The 15,357-nt window shown below is 44.5% G+C and overlaps 1 protein-coding gene across 1 annotated transcript in view; it reads right to left on the minus strand.

Annotated features, from left to right (window-relative positions):
* Positions 1-15,357, minus strand: part of Tbc1d14 (TBC1 domain family member 14) — a 111,515-nt gene that overhangs the window by 55,541 nt on the left and 40,617 nt on the right. The window lies entirely within an intron of this gene.

A 15,357-nucleotide genomic window follows, 5' to 3' on the forward strand; every position in this document is an offset into this window, starting at 1 on the left:
ATAGAGACACTCCGACGGCCAAGGCAGGCTGACATGAACAAATCAAACTGTTTTGAGAGAGACTACAGGCTGCAAGCACACAGTAACACCTCAGACTGGGCCTGCACACACACAGAACTACACAGACACCAATCTCAGACACAAGCTTGCTGTTGGTCAACTATTATGTGTGCAAATTCCTAAATTCAGAATAAGAAACTGTGTTCAGCAATAAAGTATATCAGCAGAAGCTGGTCAAAATGAACTGAATACCTGACACGGCCATTTAATAGCTGTGAGTCTGGACCAGAGAGTAACCTGAGTCTGTTCTATGAGTGACAGAGAGACCCCATTTGTGATCCACAAGATCCTTTACAGAAAGACATTTCAAGGGCAGTCTTTCAGACCAGAGTTGTTTCAGTAGCTAACCTCTAGCTTAAATTATCTATACAGCTCTAACGACTGGAGAAAATCATTCCTTAGATGGTCACAAGGTCTCTCTCAACAACATGTAAACAAAAGCTCCCAAAACTACAAATCCTAACTGGCAGTATAAATCAACCTGGTTGTCGGATGCATTATACAGGTGTAGCCATTAACACAAATGGCCTCCAGGGCTCCCACAAAGCAGACATCCCTGCAGCTTTCCAGAAAAATGTGTGTGTGTGTGTGTGTGTGTGTGTGTGTGTGACAAAAACTTCAAAAAGAAACAAGTGACCAGATATGGTACATATATATATATATATATATATATATATATATATATATATATATTCCCTGAATTATGGATGCTGAAACAGGAGGATCGCTATAAATTCAAGACTAGCCTAGCCTTTGATGTGATTCCGAGGCCAGCTTGGGCTGCATTATAGCAAGGCCCTGTCAAAACAGAGGGAGGAGGGAGAAGGGAGGGAGAAGTGAGAGATGGGGGAAAGGAGGAACTATGAGAATGAACTGGTTTCACTGTTTTCTTCCTATGTTTCTATTGTGGTTTCTGAAATGGTTGTTTCACAGTCCAGTACAATTCCTATTTATATTTGTAAAAATAAATAAATAAAATAAAGGAACCTTAGGCACTCTAGAGCTCCAACCCATTCTTTATCTAAGAAAGACTTTTGCAATTTAAACTAAGTAAAGCCTCAGGCACCCACAGATGCTAAGAACACGGGACACCCAGAACCTGAGTTACTGGAAGGGTTATTTATATCTGGCTGAAGAACAGCTGCCCTCTCAGGGGAAGAAAGCTCGCACAGGTGGTAAAACAAGACACAAGGAAGGCAGTAAGGAAGGACAGTGCTGCAGGCCCAGGGAGGGAATCTGAGACCACACAAAACAATCAAGAACAGGCTATGTGAACGGATCTGGGCACCTGCTTCTCGCATTAGTACCTTCTGAGACTGAGCGTGAACTGTGCTATTCACTTCAACAACAGGCAGATGACGATGAAAAGGAGCAGCTGAAACCGCACTGTCTGAGGCTGCACAATGAAAGTGAAGGCAAAACTAGCATACAAATTCAAAGCTGCTTGGTTAGTGTCAGCCTAGGATTTTAAGCTTACAAACAAACAAAAACTTAACAGCTGTTTATAGTTAATACCTTGAAAACCCTCAGTCACATTACTACATATAAAATGGCACCGCACACAGTGCTCTGAACACACAAAAGTGCCTTTCAGAACTAGGTGACCAAAAATTACATGACCAAAGCCAGTGCCCAGTCAGACACAGAGAGCATACAGAGAGTATACACAGAGAGCATACAAGGTAGACACAAGCCAGAACTCTCTTGCCCAGTGAAATCTTCCTGCCCAGGGTCTGGCAGCATCTTCCAGACACCTTTTAGAACCCATGCCCATGGTGCCACTCTTGCCTAGTATTCAGCGGCCCCTTTCCAAGGCTATGTGACCTCATGAGTTATCATCTGCGTACGCTGCCCAGGGGATGGAGAACAAGGGAGGAGTTGTATTCAAGTGTACTTTTTTGAGACTTTAAAACACCTGTCTCCACTCAGAAATAGACCCTCACTCACACTTGTTCAAGGCTCCTAGCACTGTTTCCATAGCACCCACTACTTCAGGCTGTACCTTCAACATAGGCTCTATTCCCTTTCCTCTGCTTCTCATCCTTAACAGGAGGCAGAGAAGTTACCTCTTTACTCCCTGGGTCTATCTAGCAAGCAGTAGATTGTTCAGCACGTTTGCTGGCAGGTAGAGTGACCACTGTGTGTGTTTGCAAGGAGGCAAGGGCAGGGGAACAAGAAAGCGTGGCAAACAATACCGTCAGAAGTCCCCTAAAAGGCTCGTGTGCCAAAGGCTTGGTCTTCTGCTGGTGGCAATACTGAAAGGTGACTGATTGCATCAGTGGGTTAATCCACTGTTGAGTTCACAGCTGAATGAGCTATTCATTAGGAGGCAGGGCCTAATTAAAAGTAGGTCAAAGGGGGTGTGCTCTTGAAGGGTATAGATAATCCTGGACCTTTCTTGCTGTTCTCTCTGTTTTCTGCCTGTCTTACCACAAGCCCAGAAGCTCCAGCTGACTCAAAAGAGAAGCCTCTGAAACTAGGAGGCAAAATAAGGCCTTTCCTCTAAGCTGTTTTCCTCAGGTGTTTTGTCAGAGACTGAAATATGACTAATACATACATACATACAGTGACACACACTGAAGCTAAGGAGACAATAATTCTGCTTAAACCACAAGGTCAACAAGGATGATCCCAGGTAGGAGATCCTAGGAACAAAGGGGCAACGTGAGGCTACATGGATGACTCAGTCAGTAAGTAAAGTGTTTGCCATACCAGCATTAAGGACCAGGATCAAATCCCCTAAATGAATTATCAGGCATGGTGCACACGCAGGAAGCAGAGGCAGGTAGATCCCTGGGGCTCCCTAGCTAGCCAGCTACCCTAATAAGTGAGTCCCAGGTTCCAGTAAGCGGTCTTGTCTCAAGAAAGGAAGGAAGGAAGGAAGGAAGGAAGGAAGGAAGGAAGGAAGGAAGGAAGGAAGGAAGGAAGGAAAAAGAAAAAAATCAATCAAACAAACAAACAAAAGGTGGACAGTTCCTGAGGCTGACCTGTGGCCTCCATATGCATACACACACAAAAAAGAAGGGACAGCAGAAGGTGGAGACAGGAAATGCCAGGGAGAAAGAACACCCACTATTGCTCTATGGGAGGGCAGAAAGGTGGAAGATAGTCTCCAGGGGATGAGTGTCCACTACAGAGAAGTACTTTATAGAAGCTGGACTCCTTTGTTCTGTATTTCCAGCAAATTACGGCTCCTCAGTGGGAGACACATTTGTGTCTCAAAGAGGCAAAGTAACCTTCTTGAAACATTAGGGACAGACAGCTGCTGACATCCACGAGACCCAGAGCTAGCTACCAACAGAGTGCAGGGCCTGTAGCCCTGCTCCAATCCATACATTTTTTACCACACTGCCCACATAGTTCCCTGACCACCTCAGACTCTAGATGGCAAGTCTTGTGTGTTAATGTACACACACTATATGGTCCCCCTGCCCTGGCACAAGTCCATTTCTCACCACTCACTTCTTCCCAGATGCTCACTCAAATCCCCTTCCACAGAGGCAGCACAGGACCTTCTTCTAAAGATATCAGTCTGGAGTTCCTCTGCGGGCTGGGACTGAGCAGCCTCCAGGCCTCGTTCCTGTCATATTTCCTAAGGCCTCAAGTTCCAGGTGAAGAGAGGCCTCTTTCCGGTAGCCTCCTTGTCTATGATCCAGGAAGGAGCCTGTCCTACCTGTGCCCCCTTTTCAGCTATCCTTCAGGCACCATACTGCCCTGAACCTGAGGCCCCAAATACATCTACAAGTCCACACCCTGAAAGCAGAAATGGCTCACACTAGCCCTGTCTTCAAGTCTTACTAGTGACTTGAACCTGTTTTTTTTTTTCTTTTGTGGCATGTGGCCTGGCTCTACATCCATCCCTATCCCAAGGCTGCTCCCAGGTCCATTCGTGTTGGGAAATAAGTGACCTGAGTGTTAAATGAGGTGGAGGCCAAGTTCAGCAGAGCTACATTCTTGGCCTGTAGAAGAGCTTTCCCCACCCATCAGGTGAGTGAGCACTGAAGAGCAGGGACTCTTCACGTCAACCACCCCCGACATACACACACTGCTACTATGTCAGTGCTCAGCACCCCAAAAATAGAGAAATTCAGAGAATGAGCTAGTTGTGAGAACAGGGAGTTCCCGAAAAGGTGGTCTAAGAAGCAGTAGCCAGAGCACCTCTACCAGGCCCAGATGCTGCCTGCACCAAGGTGATTCCAGAATCCTACTGGAGTTGTCTCAATCTCTCAGAGACACTAAGACTAGGGAGATGGTGGAAGAAGTGTCAATGGTGAAGCCAGGGCTAAATAACCATGGGCAGGCAAAGCTGATCTGTAGCTATTTTATCCAGAGGCTAGGAAAGTCATTATTTTCATCTCAGTAGTTAATTTATGACATGGGAAAAGATATAGACACCGGGACAAAGTAATGTTAAAAACAGTAGTGTGTCAGTTTCTGTGAAGCCAGGAAAAAAAATCTCAGGTACACTGTCAAGTATGAGACACACAGAGTGTCACTAGAATTGAGAGCAAGACAGTTGTTGACACATTTACCTGGGGCCTACTATGGCTCCAGCATGTATATAGCCTCTTTCAATTCCTAGCAGGCTTTATTTTTAAGACCTCAGGGTACGCTGTACAGTAGGAAGCACTTGTAAAAAGGTAAGAGAGAGTAGGTGTCAAGAATACTGCCAACTATGAAACAAAAACTCTCCTTACCTGTAGACAATGGGTTTTGGGCTGCACTGTACAACACTTGAGCCACTACCCACTGTCCCCACTGAACACCTGAAACATGGAAGACAAGGCAGTGAAATATGCTGACTGAAACACAATGTTATTTTTTAAATGTCATAAACAGTGAAAACTGAAAGTTTGTGATACATTTATAAAAAGCTTTAAGAAGAACAAGGGACATTTTCTTAGAGACTGGAAATTATCTACTGTCACAGACAAAAGCCAGGGTCCTAACAGGGTCAAATAACCCAAGTAATACAGACGTCAGCCTCTGCTTGCCCAGGCATGAACTGCCTGCCAATAGTCACTACGTTGGGACAAGTTACTAGATATTATATGCAACTTTCTACCACAAATTCCATTGTACTTTTTGAATTGTGACTCATGAAAATGTATCATCTGTTTTAAAGTTTATAAACAAGAAATGACCATTGCAAAGCCAGATAGTTCTGTCACTAGAAAACAAAACACTTTTGCATCATCCCCCCCAGCATCTCTCCCCCACAGTATCATTCCCCCACTGCATCATTCTCCAATGTATCTCTCCCCCACTGCATCATTCCCCCACTGTATCATTCCCCAACTGTATCTCTCCCCCACTGCATCATTCCCCCACTGCATCATTCTCCAGTGTATCTCTCCCCCACTGCATCATTCCCCCACTGCATCATTCCCCCACTGCATCATTCTCCAGTGTATCTCTCCCCCACTGCATCATTCCCCCACTGCATCATTCTCCAGTGTATCTCTCCCCCACTGCATCATTCCCCCACTGCATCATTCTCCAACGTATCTCTCCCCCACTGCATCATTCCCCCACTGTATCATTCCCCAACTGTATCTCTCCCCCACAGTATCATCCCCTACAGCATCACTCCCCCCACTGCATAACTCCCATAGGCAATCAAGCCCCAGTAAGCCCTTGAGTTTTCTGCAGACCCAGCAACAAAATCTAGTGAGTGCAAACAAGTTCTTGGTGATCAGCAGAAGTGGTCTTAGCAAAGTTAAAGGCAATATGAAATTACTCAGTGACATTCCACCGGCACCACAAACCAAAGCCTTTTGGAAGAGGAACTAAATGAGTTTGCTCAGTTGCTGACAAATAAGCTTTGATTCAAATCACTGCACTGAGGTATAATCCTTTGCTGTGTCATGGGCAGCATGAACAGAGTTGAAAGGGGGCTTGAGAAAGAATGGCATCCATAAACCTTATGTGATTAACACACTCCAGGAACTCTTTACTGGGCCTTTCATGTTGTTTTTTCAGCTACTGCCCCAACCTAAAAATAGGAGTATCAGGGAGAAGGAGCCCAGCTTTCATACTGAGCCTGGAGGGAAGTGGCAGGGACCAAAGGCAAGGCATTCAGTGGAGCAGATCCAAGCAGGCCAAGGGCATTTGAGGGGCAGCCAAAGTTAGACCTGTACCCTAGCTCTAACCTTGGTAGCCATTTCTTCTGAACCTCTTTTCTATCATACACAATTCTGTAAGCTACCTACTAAAGTGGTGGTTCTCAACCTGTAAGTCTCAACCCCTTTGGGGATCAAATACCCTTTCATGGGGGTTGCCTAAGACCATCCTGCATATCAGATATTTATACTATAATCCATAACAATATCAAAATTACAGTTATGAAGTAGCAACGAAAACAATTTTATGGTTGGAGTAACCACAATAGGAGAAACTGTATTAAAGGGTCACAGAATTAGGAAGGTTGAGAATCACTGTACTAAGGTAAGGAATCATGGTGCTGACTGCAGAATACAGCACAGCGCATGTTACAGTCAGACCCAAACACTTAGTAAGCAATTACTATGCTCAAAGCACAGACCATGAAACAGGTAAGTGAACCTTCAAGAAGCCCCAAACAAACTGGCTCACTGATGTACAGGTGGTGATGTAAGAAGCAACTAGGAGTAATGTCCAGCACAGGGGAGGAGAGAAAGAAAAGTACAAAGAGGTCAAGATACCTGTTTATCAATCAGTTCTTGTTTCTCATGCTCCCTATCTTTCCCTATGCCCCCTCAATGTGTTTATTTTTGTTGTTGCTGTTGTTGTTGAGTGGGGAGGGGGCAAAGACTACCTGTTAATCTCTATCACCCACTTCCTAGAGCCACTAAAGTCAGGATGTTCAAGAGATACAACCTACCCAGATACAGCTACCAAAACAAAATGGGTAATTCTGTGCTGGGAAGGCAGTTGCCAGAGTGACTACAGGTCCAGCCTGAAGATCAGGCCCTATGAAGGCCATCTACAGCAGCTATCTGGAGAGCAGCACATCTCGACCAGATGTGTATCAGACACTATGTTCAGCTGCAGGTGAGACGCAGCACAGGAAGCAGTATCTGCCCCCAAGAACCCCACGATGTGGGAAAAGCACAGAACTGGCCCACTTTGTTCAGATTCCCGTGTTAAATCTGAGTCCCCACCCCTTGATTTTCCAAGATTAAACCTAAACCACAGGTTCTCCTTCCAGAAATGCACCAAGCACTACACCACCGTCAACCTGGATTCCTCCCCCATGGCTGAGGAAACAGTGTTCAAAGACACCAGGAGCCAGAGCCATGCATAGGAAAAGGAAGGAGGACTACAGGTACAGGGGTATAGAAACGCAGGCTGCTGTATTACAAGGGAACCTGAGTTACATGGCAAGCTTCACCTTCATCTGTCCAGACACTTTCTGACTGAAATGTCTGCTCAGTTATATACTGACCTTCTTTGTACACTGTTCTAGTATGGAGCTCCTGCCCAACAGAAGTTATTGTAAACATCACCTGTGGCTTCTGATTAAGGCGAGTGGTAATATTTCAAGGTGCTGGGTAAATTCCCAAGTCCACCCATCTGGCACTCAGCCCTTCCTAAGACAAGTGTCAGAAAATAAATGGCATTTGCTTCACTGGACATGGCCCGTAAGTCTGGGTTTTCTCTTAGCGCATGTGATGAATAGCTGACTCCTAGCAGTAGAGTGGCTTGTAGCACAGGAAAACATTCTCATATTCTATTCAGCTTCTTAGTAAAGACAGGAATGGGGGAGAATGGTAAAGCACCTTGCTCACTGTCCACCTCTTTCATGTCGCTACCCACATTCCTGTATCACCTGGTTGCAGAGGCAAGCGATGAAAAGAAATGGTATTCCTGGTAAGAAAAGCCAGCCACACACTGGCATTCCCAATTCAGGCAGCTGAGGCACCGATCTACATCAAAATGGCTGTACACTGGGAACAAGTTCTTGTCCCCCTGCTGAGCTCAGAAGTGAAGCAAAGGAGCTACGTGGAGACCAATTGATCTGCCAGCTCTACCCCTCCAGAGCAGCATCCCAGAGCAAGCAACCACCATCTCAGAGCCCTGGGTTCCCATGCTCTTCGAAGATAAGCCTAACTTCTTCCTTGAGTCTTTGAAATAACCAAGTGGGATGACTGACAAATTCTGGAGCTCCATACTCACTCAGCTCCAGGCTAGAGATGCAGAGAGACCCACCATGGGCAGAGATGACCCACCAGTGGCCTATTTTCTGTCTATGAAGTGTTCTCAACATGAAGTACTGGTTGAACTCTTTTTATTTATTTATTTTAAGAAAGTGTACACACACACACACACACACACACACACACACCTGGGTTTCAGGTTTCTCTTCTCTAGTATACTTTGGTGTGTATCACCCAGCACTGCTCCCCAACATTTTATCACATGGCCAATGCCAGCATTTTCATCATCTGTTTTCAGGGAGGAGCTGATCCAGGCTTTAAGGACTCTTTGAGCTTTGATAGTTTAGACAGGAGATCCTTTAAGAAAAATTAACTATGAACATAAAATTAGGGATAAACAAGAGGTTCTAGAGACTAGGAACCATTAAGATTGCCCTATATTCAGGCCCAGTACTCCCACGTGTGAAGCTTAGAGCATGTCAGGAGCTGAGGAGACTCTAGCAAGCACTTAAGAGTCCAAGCCCATGCCCTAGTGTTAAACATGAGCTATGTAGCCTCTGGCCTCATAAGTATTTTTATACTTGCCCCCCCCCCCATTAACTTTTGGGATGTGCTGAAATCAAAAGGTGACTTCAAAAGCAATATGAATGCTCACTGACAAGACACTATGCAGGAATGCACCTGGCACCTGCCCTCCGAGAAGGTAGTCACAGAGAACACAGGGATAATGTCAACCTTTTGCCTAATGTTTTTCATCAGGTATAAAGCTTCCAAGGCTGCACAGTGCCTCTGCCACTCACTCTGCTTCATCTGTAGTGACCCCAAACAGGTCCTAGATATACATAACATCTTTGTTCAGGCACCGAGGACACAGTTCAGTGGGCAGAGTCCTTGCATACCATTTATGAGACCTTAGGTTCCATTCCCAGCACTGGTGCATGCCTGAAATTCCAGCAATCAGAAGGTGAACACAAAAGGGCCAGAAATTTCAAGTCATGCTTGGCTACACAGTAAGTTTGGGGCCAGCCCGAACTACAGAAGACTATCTTAAAAATAAAAAATAAAAATTTATCAAGAAATTTTTATAAGAGTTACAGAAGGATTACTACTGTCACTTGCAATAGAGGAAGCTATGATCTAGAGCAGTCCAAAGACATCCAGATGCATGGAACTAGGATGAGGTGTTGGAGGAGCTTGAATGAGTGGGAGGACGGCAGCCCTGGTGGAGCAGGTCCAACCAGTCAGACACTCCTGAGGGATTTCTAAAACTTTTCTGAGGTGTCAAGGAAGTGAAGCTAAAGGCCTCCACCCTTGGAGTACAGCACTTCTGAGGGGCACACAGCCATCATCACTCCTTGTTCTTTCCCCCCTTTGGTTCATGACATCAGAATCCAAAGTGAACTGCAGCACTCATCTCCAGAAGAGCTGCTGACCCATTTCCCAGTCGCAGCTACCAGTTACAGGTCACTTTCCTGCGGCCTACAGCTGAGCCAGGCACTTCTCACACAGTTTACATTCCCCTCCCAGAACCCAGTCACCAAATAAACATGAAGAGGCTAAAAGGCACCCCAAGAACAGGGGTTCTCAACCTGTGGGCCAAGACCCAGTGGAGGGAGGGGGCTGAATAACCCTTTCACAGGGGTTGAATATCATATATCCTGCATATCAACTATTTACATTACAATTCATAACAGTAGTAAAATTATAGTTATAAAGTAGCAATGAAATAATTTTATAGTTGGAGATTGCTATGACATGAGGAACTGTATTAAAGGGTCATATCATTAGGAAGAATGAGAACCACTGACCTAGAGAGACACAGGAAAAAAGAACATAGCTGATCTCCTCCAGCCCATCACAATGTTTTCTACCCTCAAAACCTAAATGTATGCATAACTGCAGTTGCCTCCAGCCTTGCCTTGAGAAAGCAAGGAAACAAAGACAGCCACTTCAACAGTCTACACACTTTCCTCCGCAATCCCACAACTACACAGAAACAAAGTAAAACAAACTCTGACCATGATCGGGGTGGGTGTTGGTGGAGGGATGGGGGTGGTGGCAAGCATTAGGCATGCCTGTGCACTAACACTGCCTCAGAAAGCTCCATCCCCAGCATCCTACCTAAACACCAGGGATCACATCCATTTTAAACAGGGCCACCCAAGGAAACTTCCCTACCATATCAAGGGCATCAGTTTCCCTCCCAGCACAGAGGGAAAGACCCTGCTCTGGCTGTCTCCAATTACACAGGCCAGAGCGGCAGAACAGTCACTCACCTGTCCATGAACAGGAGCACAGGGGAAACAGCCATGATTCTACTGGGACCACACAGTCCTCAAGGACCAGCGCAGATGCTCTCAATCTCCTGGTGCCACATACCTGGCAAGCCACACAGAGTCAGGGCTACGCCATGGCTTCCTCCTTCTATAGACCTGTTCTGAAAGGTGAAGGCTTGCAGGAAGGAGCAGATCAGCTGGAAGGGAAGGGGTGGGGCACCTCAGCAGTCACAGGGAAGGTGGAGGCAGAGAAGGCAGGCAATGTGGCGCAGCAAAGCCTGAGTACTTAGGTCCTCAGGCCAGGACACAGCCTCAGTACAAGTCAAACAAGAGAGAACAGGCTTTTCTGAGCACAAACCCCACTGTTACTTCACACTCAGAAGTAAAACAGCACTGTATAAACTGCCATTCGAGCAACACCTGAGACTACTTGATGTGCTGGACACTGTGTGCATGGAGAAACCATGTAAGTGAACCTCTCTGCCCAAGCACCCATTTGAAAACCATCACTGAGGAAATTCTCTCTCATTCACAACTGCAGACATTGTTTTAAAAGAAGCTAGAGAAATGACTCAGTGGTTAAAAGGACTCCCTGTTCTTCTAGAGGGCTTGACGTTGGTTCTTCAACTCCAGGAAATCTGACATCTTCTCATACTCACAGGTGCGCACACAATTAAATTACAGCTAAATAGATCTTTAAAAAATAATGAACAGGTTAGGGTTAAGGATGTAACTCAATTGCTTGCCTAGCATGCAGGAAGCCCTGGATTTGATCCCTAGCATCCATCAACCAGGCATGATGGCACAGCCTGTAATCTCAGCATTCAGAAGGTGACAACAGGCCAGACATGGTAGCACACATCTTTAATCCTAGCAGAGGCAGGCAGATCTCTGTGAGCCTGAGGCCCACCTGGTCTACAGAGTGAGTTCTAAGACAGCCAGGGCTGTCACTCAGAGAAACTCTGTCTCAAAAAACAAAAACCAAAATAACCAGAAAATGACTCCAGAAGGATCAGAAGTTCAAGATCATCCTTGACTACATATAAGTCTAAGAGCCTGAGCTACTGAGACCCTGTCTTAAAAGACAAAGCTCCCTAGGTGTCATGAGTCATAAACTCAGCACTCCAGAAACTGAGGCAGGAAAGTCAGGGGAGCATTCGAGGTCAGCCTGAACTATACAGAAAGTTCCAGGACACAAAGTAAGACGCTGGCTCAAAAAACAAATAAGAAAGATCTAACAACTTCACAAGTTCAACAAGAGATCAACTCTAAGCCTACCAGTAGGCACTACAGGTTGGTTCTCCTGGGAGCTGTCATCAACCCACATGCCAACCATCAGTCCTGCAAAAGTCCCCTCCACAGGCACTTGTCAGCTCCACCACCACTTAGCAGAAAAATCCTATGTCTGTAGCTACATTAGGAGTATTTGCTGAGCAGTCAGTGACCTTGCTGAGACAAGGAGGTGGTGACTCCAAGGAAAGCAATGTTACTTGAAACACTATGGAAAGGAAGGTAGGGCGAGGAAGGAGATAAGAGGACCCTTCTGTGTCCCTGAAGTAAAAAGCCCATAGCCTCATGTCCCCTTAAACTTTCTCAATCTTCTGTAGTTTTAGTTTATATAATATAGGACAATAAAAAACGTTAACTCCATAATTTAAAAACTCACAAAGAGAATTTCAGGTCCAGATGGTCTCCCTGGTAATCTTCCAAACATGGAAAAAAGAAATGCACTTAAAGAACAAGCCTTTCTTAGCCCTTCTCCTTTCCAGGGCTCATCTTAAGAACAAGCCTTTCTAGCCCTTCTCCTTTCCAGGGCTCATCTTAAGAAATTTATTAGGTCACTCAACACATTCACTGGCATCATTTACTAAGAAAAATAACTGAGTGACAGAGCACCCGCCTAGGCCACACAAAGTCCTGGTTTAAATCTGTAGTGAAGGAGAAGAAAGAAGTGAGACACGCTCAAGGACGTTCTGCTGTCCCTTTGAGGATCACTGATATAAAGTCTGGGGGTGGGGTATAAGTGGAGAATAAGCACACGTTTAAAAGTCCCCTACACTGCACTCAAATATTTTTATTATGGAATTCAGATACAGTAAAGCTGACTTTGGGAACAAATAGGTTAATGTATTTTAACATATCTATAGAATTCAACCACCAAAGAAAAAATACCCTTTTTATTATATTTTTGTTTATTTTGTAGGCCTCAGAAGACAACTTCTCTCATCACAGTGGGGGTCCCTGGGACTGCTCAGATCATCATGCTTAGTGGCAACCACCCACCAGCTGAGCCATCCAACCAGTCCCAGAAAAAAATTACAAAAACTATCTGAGAACACAGAAAGAACACACATTATATGAGGTTCTTAATACCAAAGCTAAAAGGAAAACTTAGCCCATAGACTCATGAATATAGAAAGATTTAAAACAAAATACCAAATATAAAGTATAATGTGTCATAAACAAATTGGACTGTTCTAAGAATATGAAATCATTAGAAAAATGCAATGGCATTCCCACCCCCCACCCCCCAAAAAAGCTAAAGGAGAAAACAGTCAGCAATGGATGGAGAAAAATCATTCAATAATGTGCAAGACAGATGTGACTTTTAAAAAAAAATCTTAAAACTAGGAATAAAAAATTGTCCAGGGGAGGGAAGGGAGGAGGAGCTGGGAAGACAGGAGGGAGGGGAAATTATTATTGGGATGCAAAAACAAAAATAAAAAACAAACAAAAAGAATGTCCTAATCTGAGAAAAATGTATCTACTAGAAAGTCATACATATGATCAAAGGTACCCTATAGCACAGTGGACCACACACTCGGAGATCAGGACCCAGGCAGGGGCTCTGTCAGCACCACTTCAACGAAAACAAGATGAGAGATAAAAGATGGAAGAAACAAGTTCATAGACAGACAGTAGTTACTGTCTACAAAAAAAAAAACCCAAAAGGGTCTACAGATAAACTATTAGAGTAGCTAAATTTAGCAAGACCACAGGATTCAAACTATATACATAAAAATTAACACTATGAGCTGGGCAATGGCGACACACACCTTAAACCCTAGCACTCAGGAGGCAGAGGCAGGTGGATCTCTGTGAGTTTGAGGCCAGCCTGGTGTACAGAGCAAATTCAAGGATAGCTAGGTCTACACAGTAAAATCTTGTCTTAAAAACAAACAAACAAAAAATTAATACTACCCAGAGTCACAACTATATATTATACTATAAAACTATCCAAAATAGTATCTCAGAATAATTTTTAAATTTAATTAAAATTGTATTCATGTATTATGGGGAGCATATGCAACAGCATGCAAGTGAAGGTCAGAGAACAATTATGAAAGTCGGGTATCTCCTTCTATCACATGGGTCCTGGGGATGGAAGTCAGGTTGCCAGGCTTAGCAGCAGATGCCTCTTCTCTCCTGAAGCATCTCACTTGCCCATTTTTGGAATAAATTTAACGAAAGAAGCACAAGACCTTTATAATAAAAAAATAATAAGCTTATAGAAACAAAAAAACCTTAAGCTAGTGGAGAAACTAACACATTCAAAATTAAGAAGTCTTCATTGATCTATAATGTCAATCAAATCCCAAAGAAAACACTGGGGAAATTTTTAAAAAGGAAACTGCCAAACTATAAATTGCCATGGAAATATAAAAATAGTATCTTGGGATAATTTTTAAACTTTTTAAATTAATTAATTTATTTATATTTATGCCAGTGAAGTGTGATATGTGTATCCATCCTGGGAAGTGGCTTGGTATGGACAGAGCAGACTCTGGGATTCTGCCCAGGTGTGTGTGCCTCAAAGAACAGGCACAAAAGCATGAACAGCATCGCCCTTCAGTGCTGAAGCTCAGGAAAGGACCACCTACAGGTGCACACACAGTGTGAGCAAAGGAGGTCAAAGGCAGGAGTGCAAACCATGTTACTCTATTTAGCTAAACATTGGTCACCTTCTGCAAGACAGATATTGTCAGGGAAGGGCCCCAAAAAAGCCTTCTGCAGGCTGCTAATCCAGTGGCAATGTATATGAGTGTGCTCACACTCTATGCCTAAGACCTATGTGCTTTGCTGCACACTCAACTTCAACAAAGTGAATTCAGCTCTACCACCCTCCTCTGCAGCCTGGCTAGATAGCTCTCCCCACACAGCCCCTACTGTGCTCTCAAACCTCTTCCAGCACCCTTTTACATAGAGAGCTGGAAGCATGGGTTCTAGTTTCTTTCTCTTTCTTTCCTTTTTAAAGGAAATAGTGTTTGTTTTCAATTACATGTGGAGATCAAAGGACCACTATGTGGGTCCAAGTCATCAGACCCAGCAGGAGACAAGTACCTAAACCGTTTAGCTGAAACACCTTATAGGCCCAGGATTCTAGTTTCTGACAGGCCTACATTCCACTACATGGTGAGGGCCTTCCGACTTGGTCTCTGTATCCCAAGGCCTGGCATAAAACCTGCTGGGTAACTCATTAATCTGACCCTGAAAGGACTTCTCTGCAAGTCTCCACAGAAGGTCACAGAGTCCACAAGGCCCATATTTTCCCTACCCACAACCTCCCAGTCTCTTCTAAACATTCCCTAACAAGTTAATACAGGAAAGAAAAATTAAACAGGGGCTCCCCACACTCTAATATCAACTTAGGATGCTGTGAAGGGGAAAAGAAAGCAGAACAAAGGAGCTAGAGAGATGGATCAGCCATGAAGAACACTTGTGTTCTCCCAGAGGACCCAGGTTCAGCTCCAAGCACCCACACAACGCAGCTCATAACCTTCTGTAACTCCACTCCAGGGGCCTCCATGTGCACATATTCACATGCAGACATGCACACCTACACATAAAAATATCAAACTAAATTTAGAAAAGAAAGCAGCAAG

Source organism: Chionomys nivalis, chromosome 6, assembly GCF_950005125.1.
Source record: "Chionomys nivalis chromosome 6, mChiNiv1.1, whole genome shotgun sequence".
Classification (NCBI taxonomy): Eukaryota; Metazoa; Chordata; class Mammalia; order Rodentia; family Cricetidae; genus Chionomys; species Chionomys nivalis.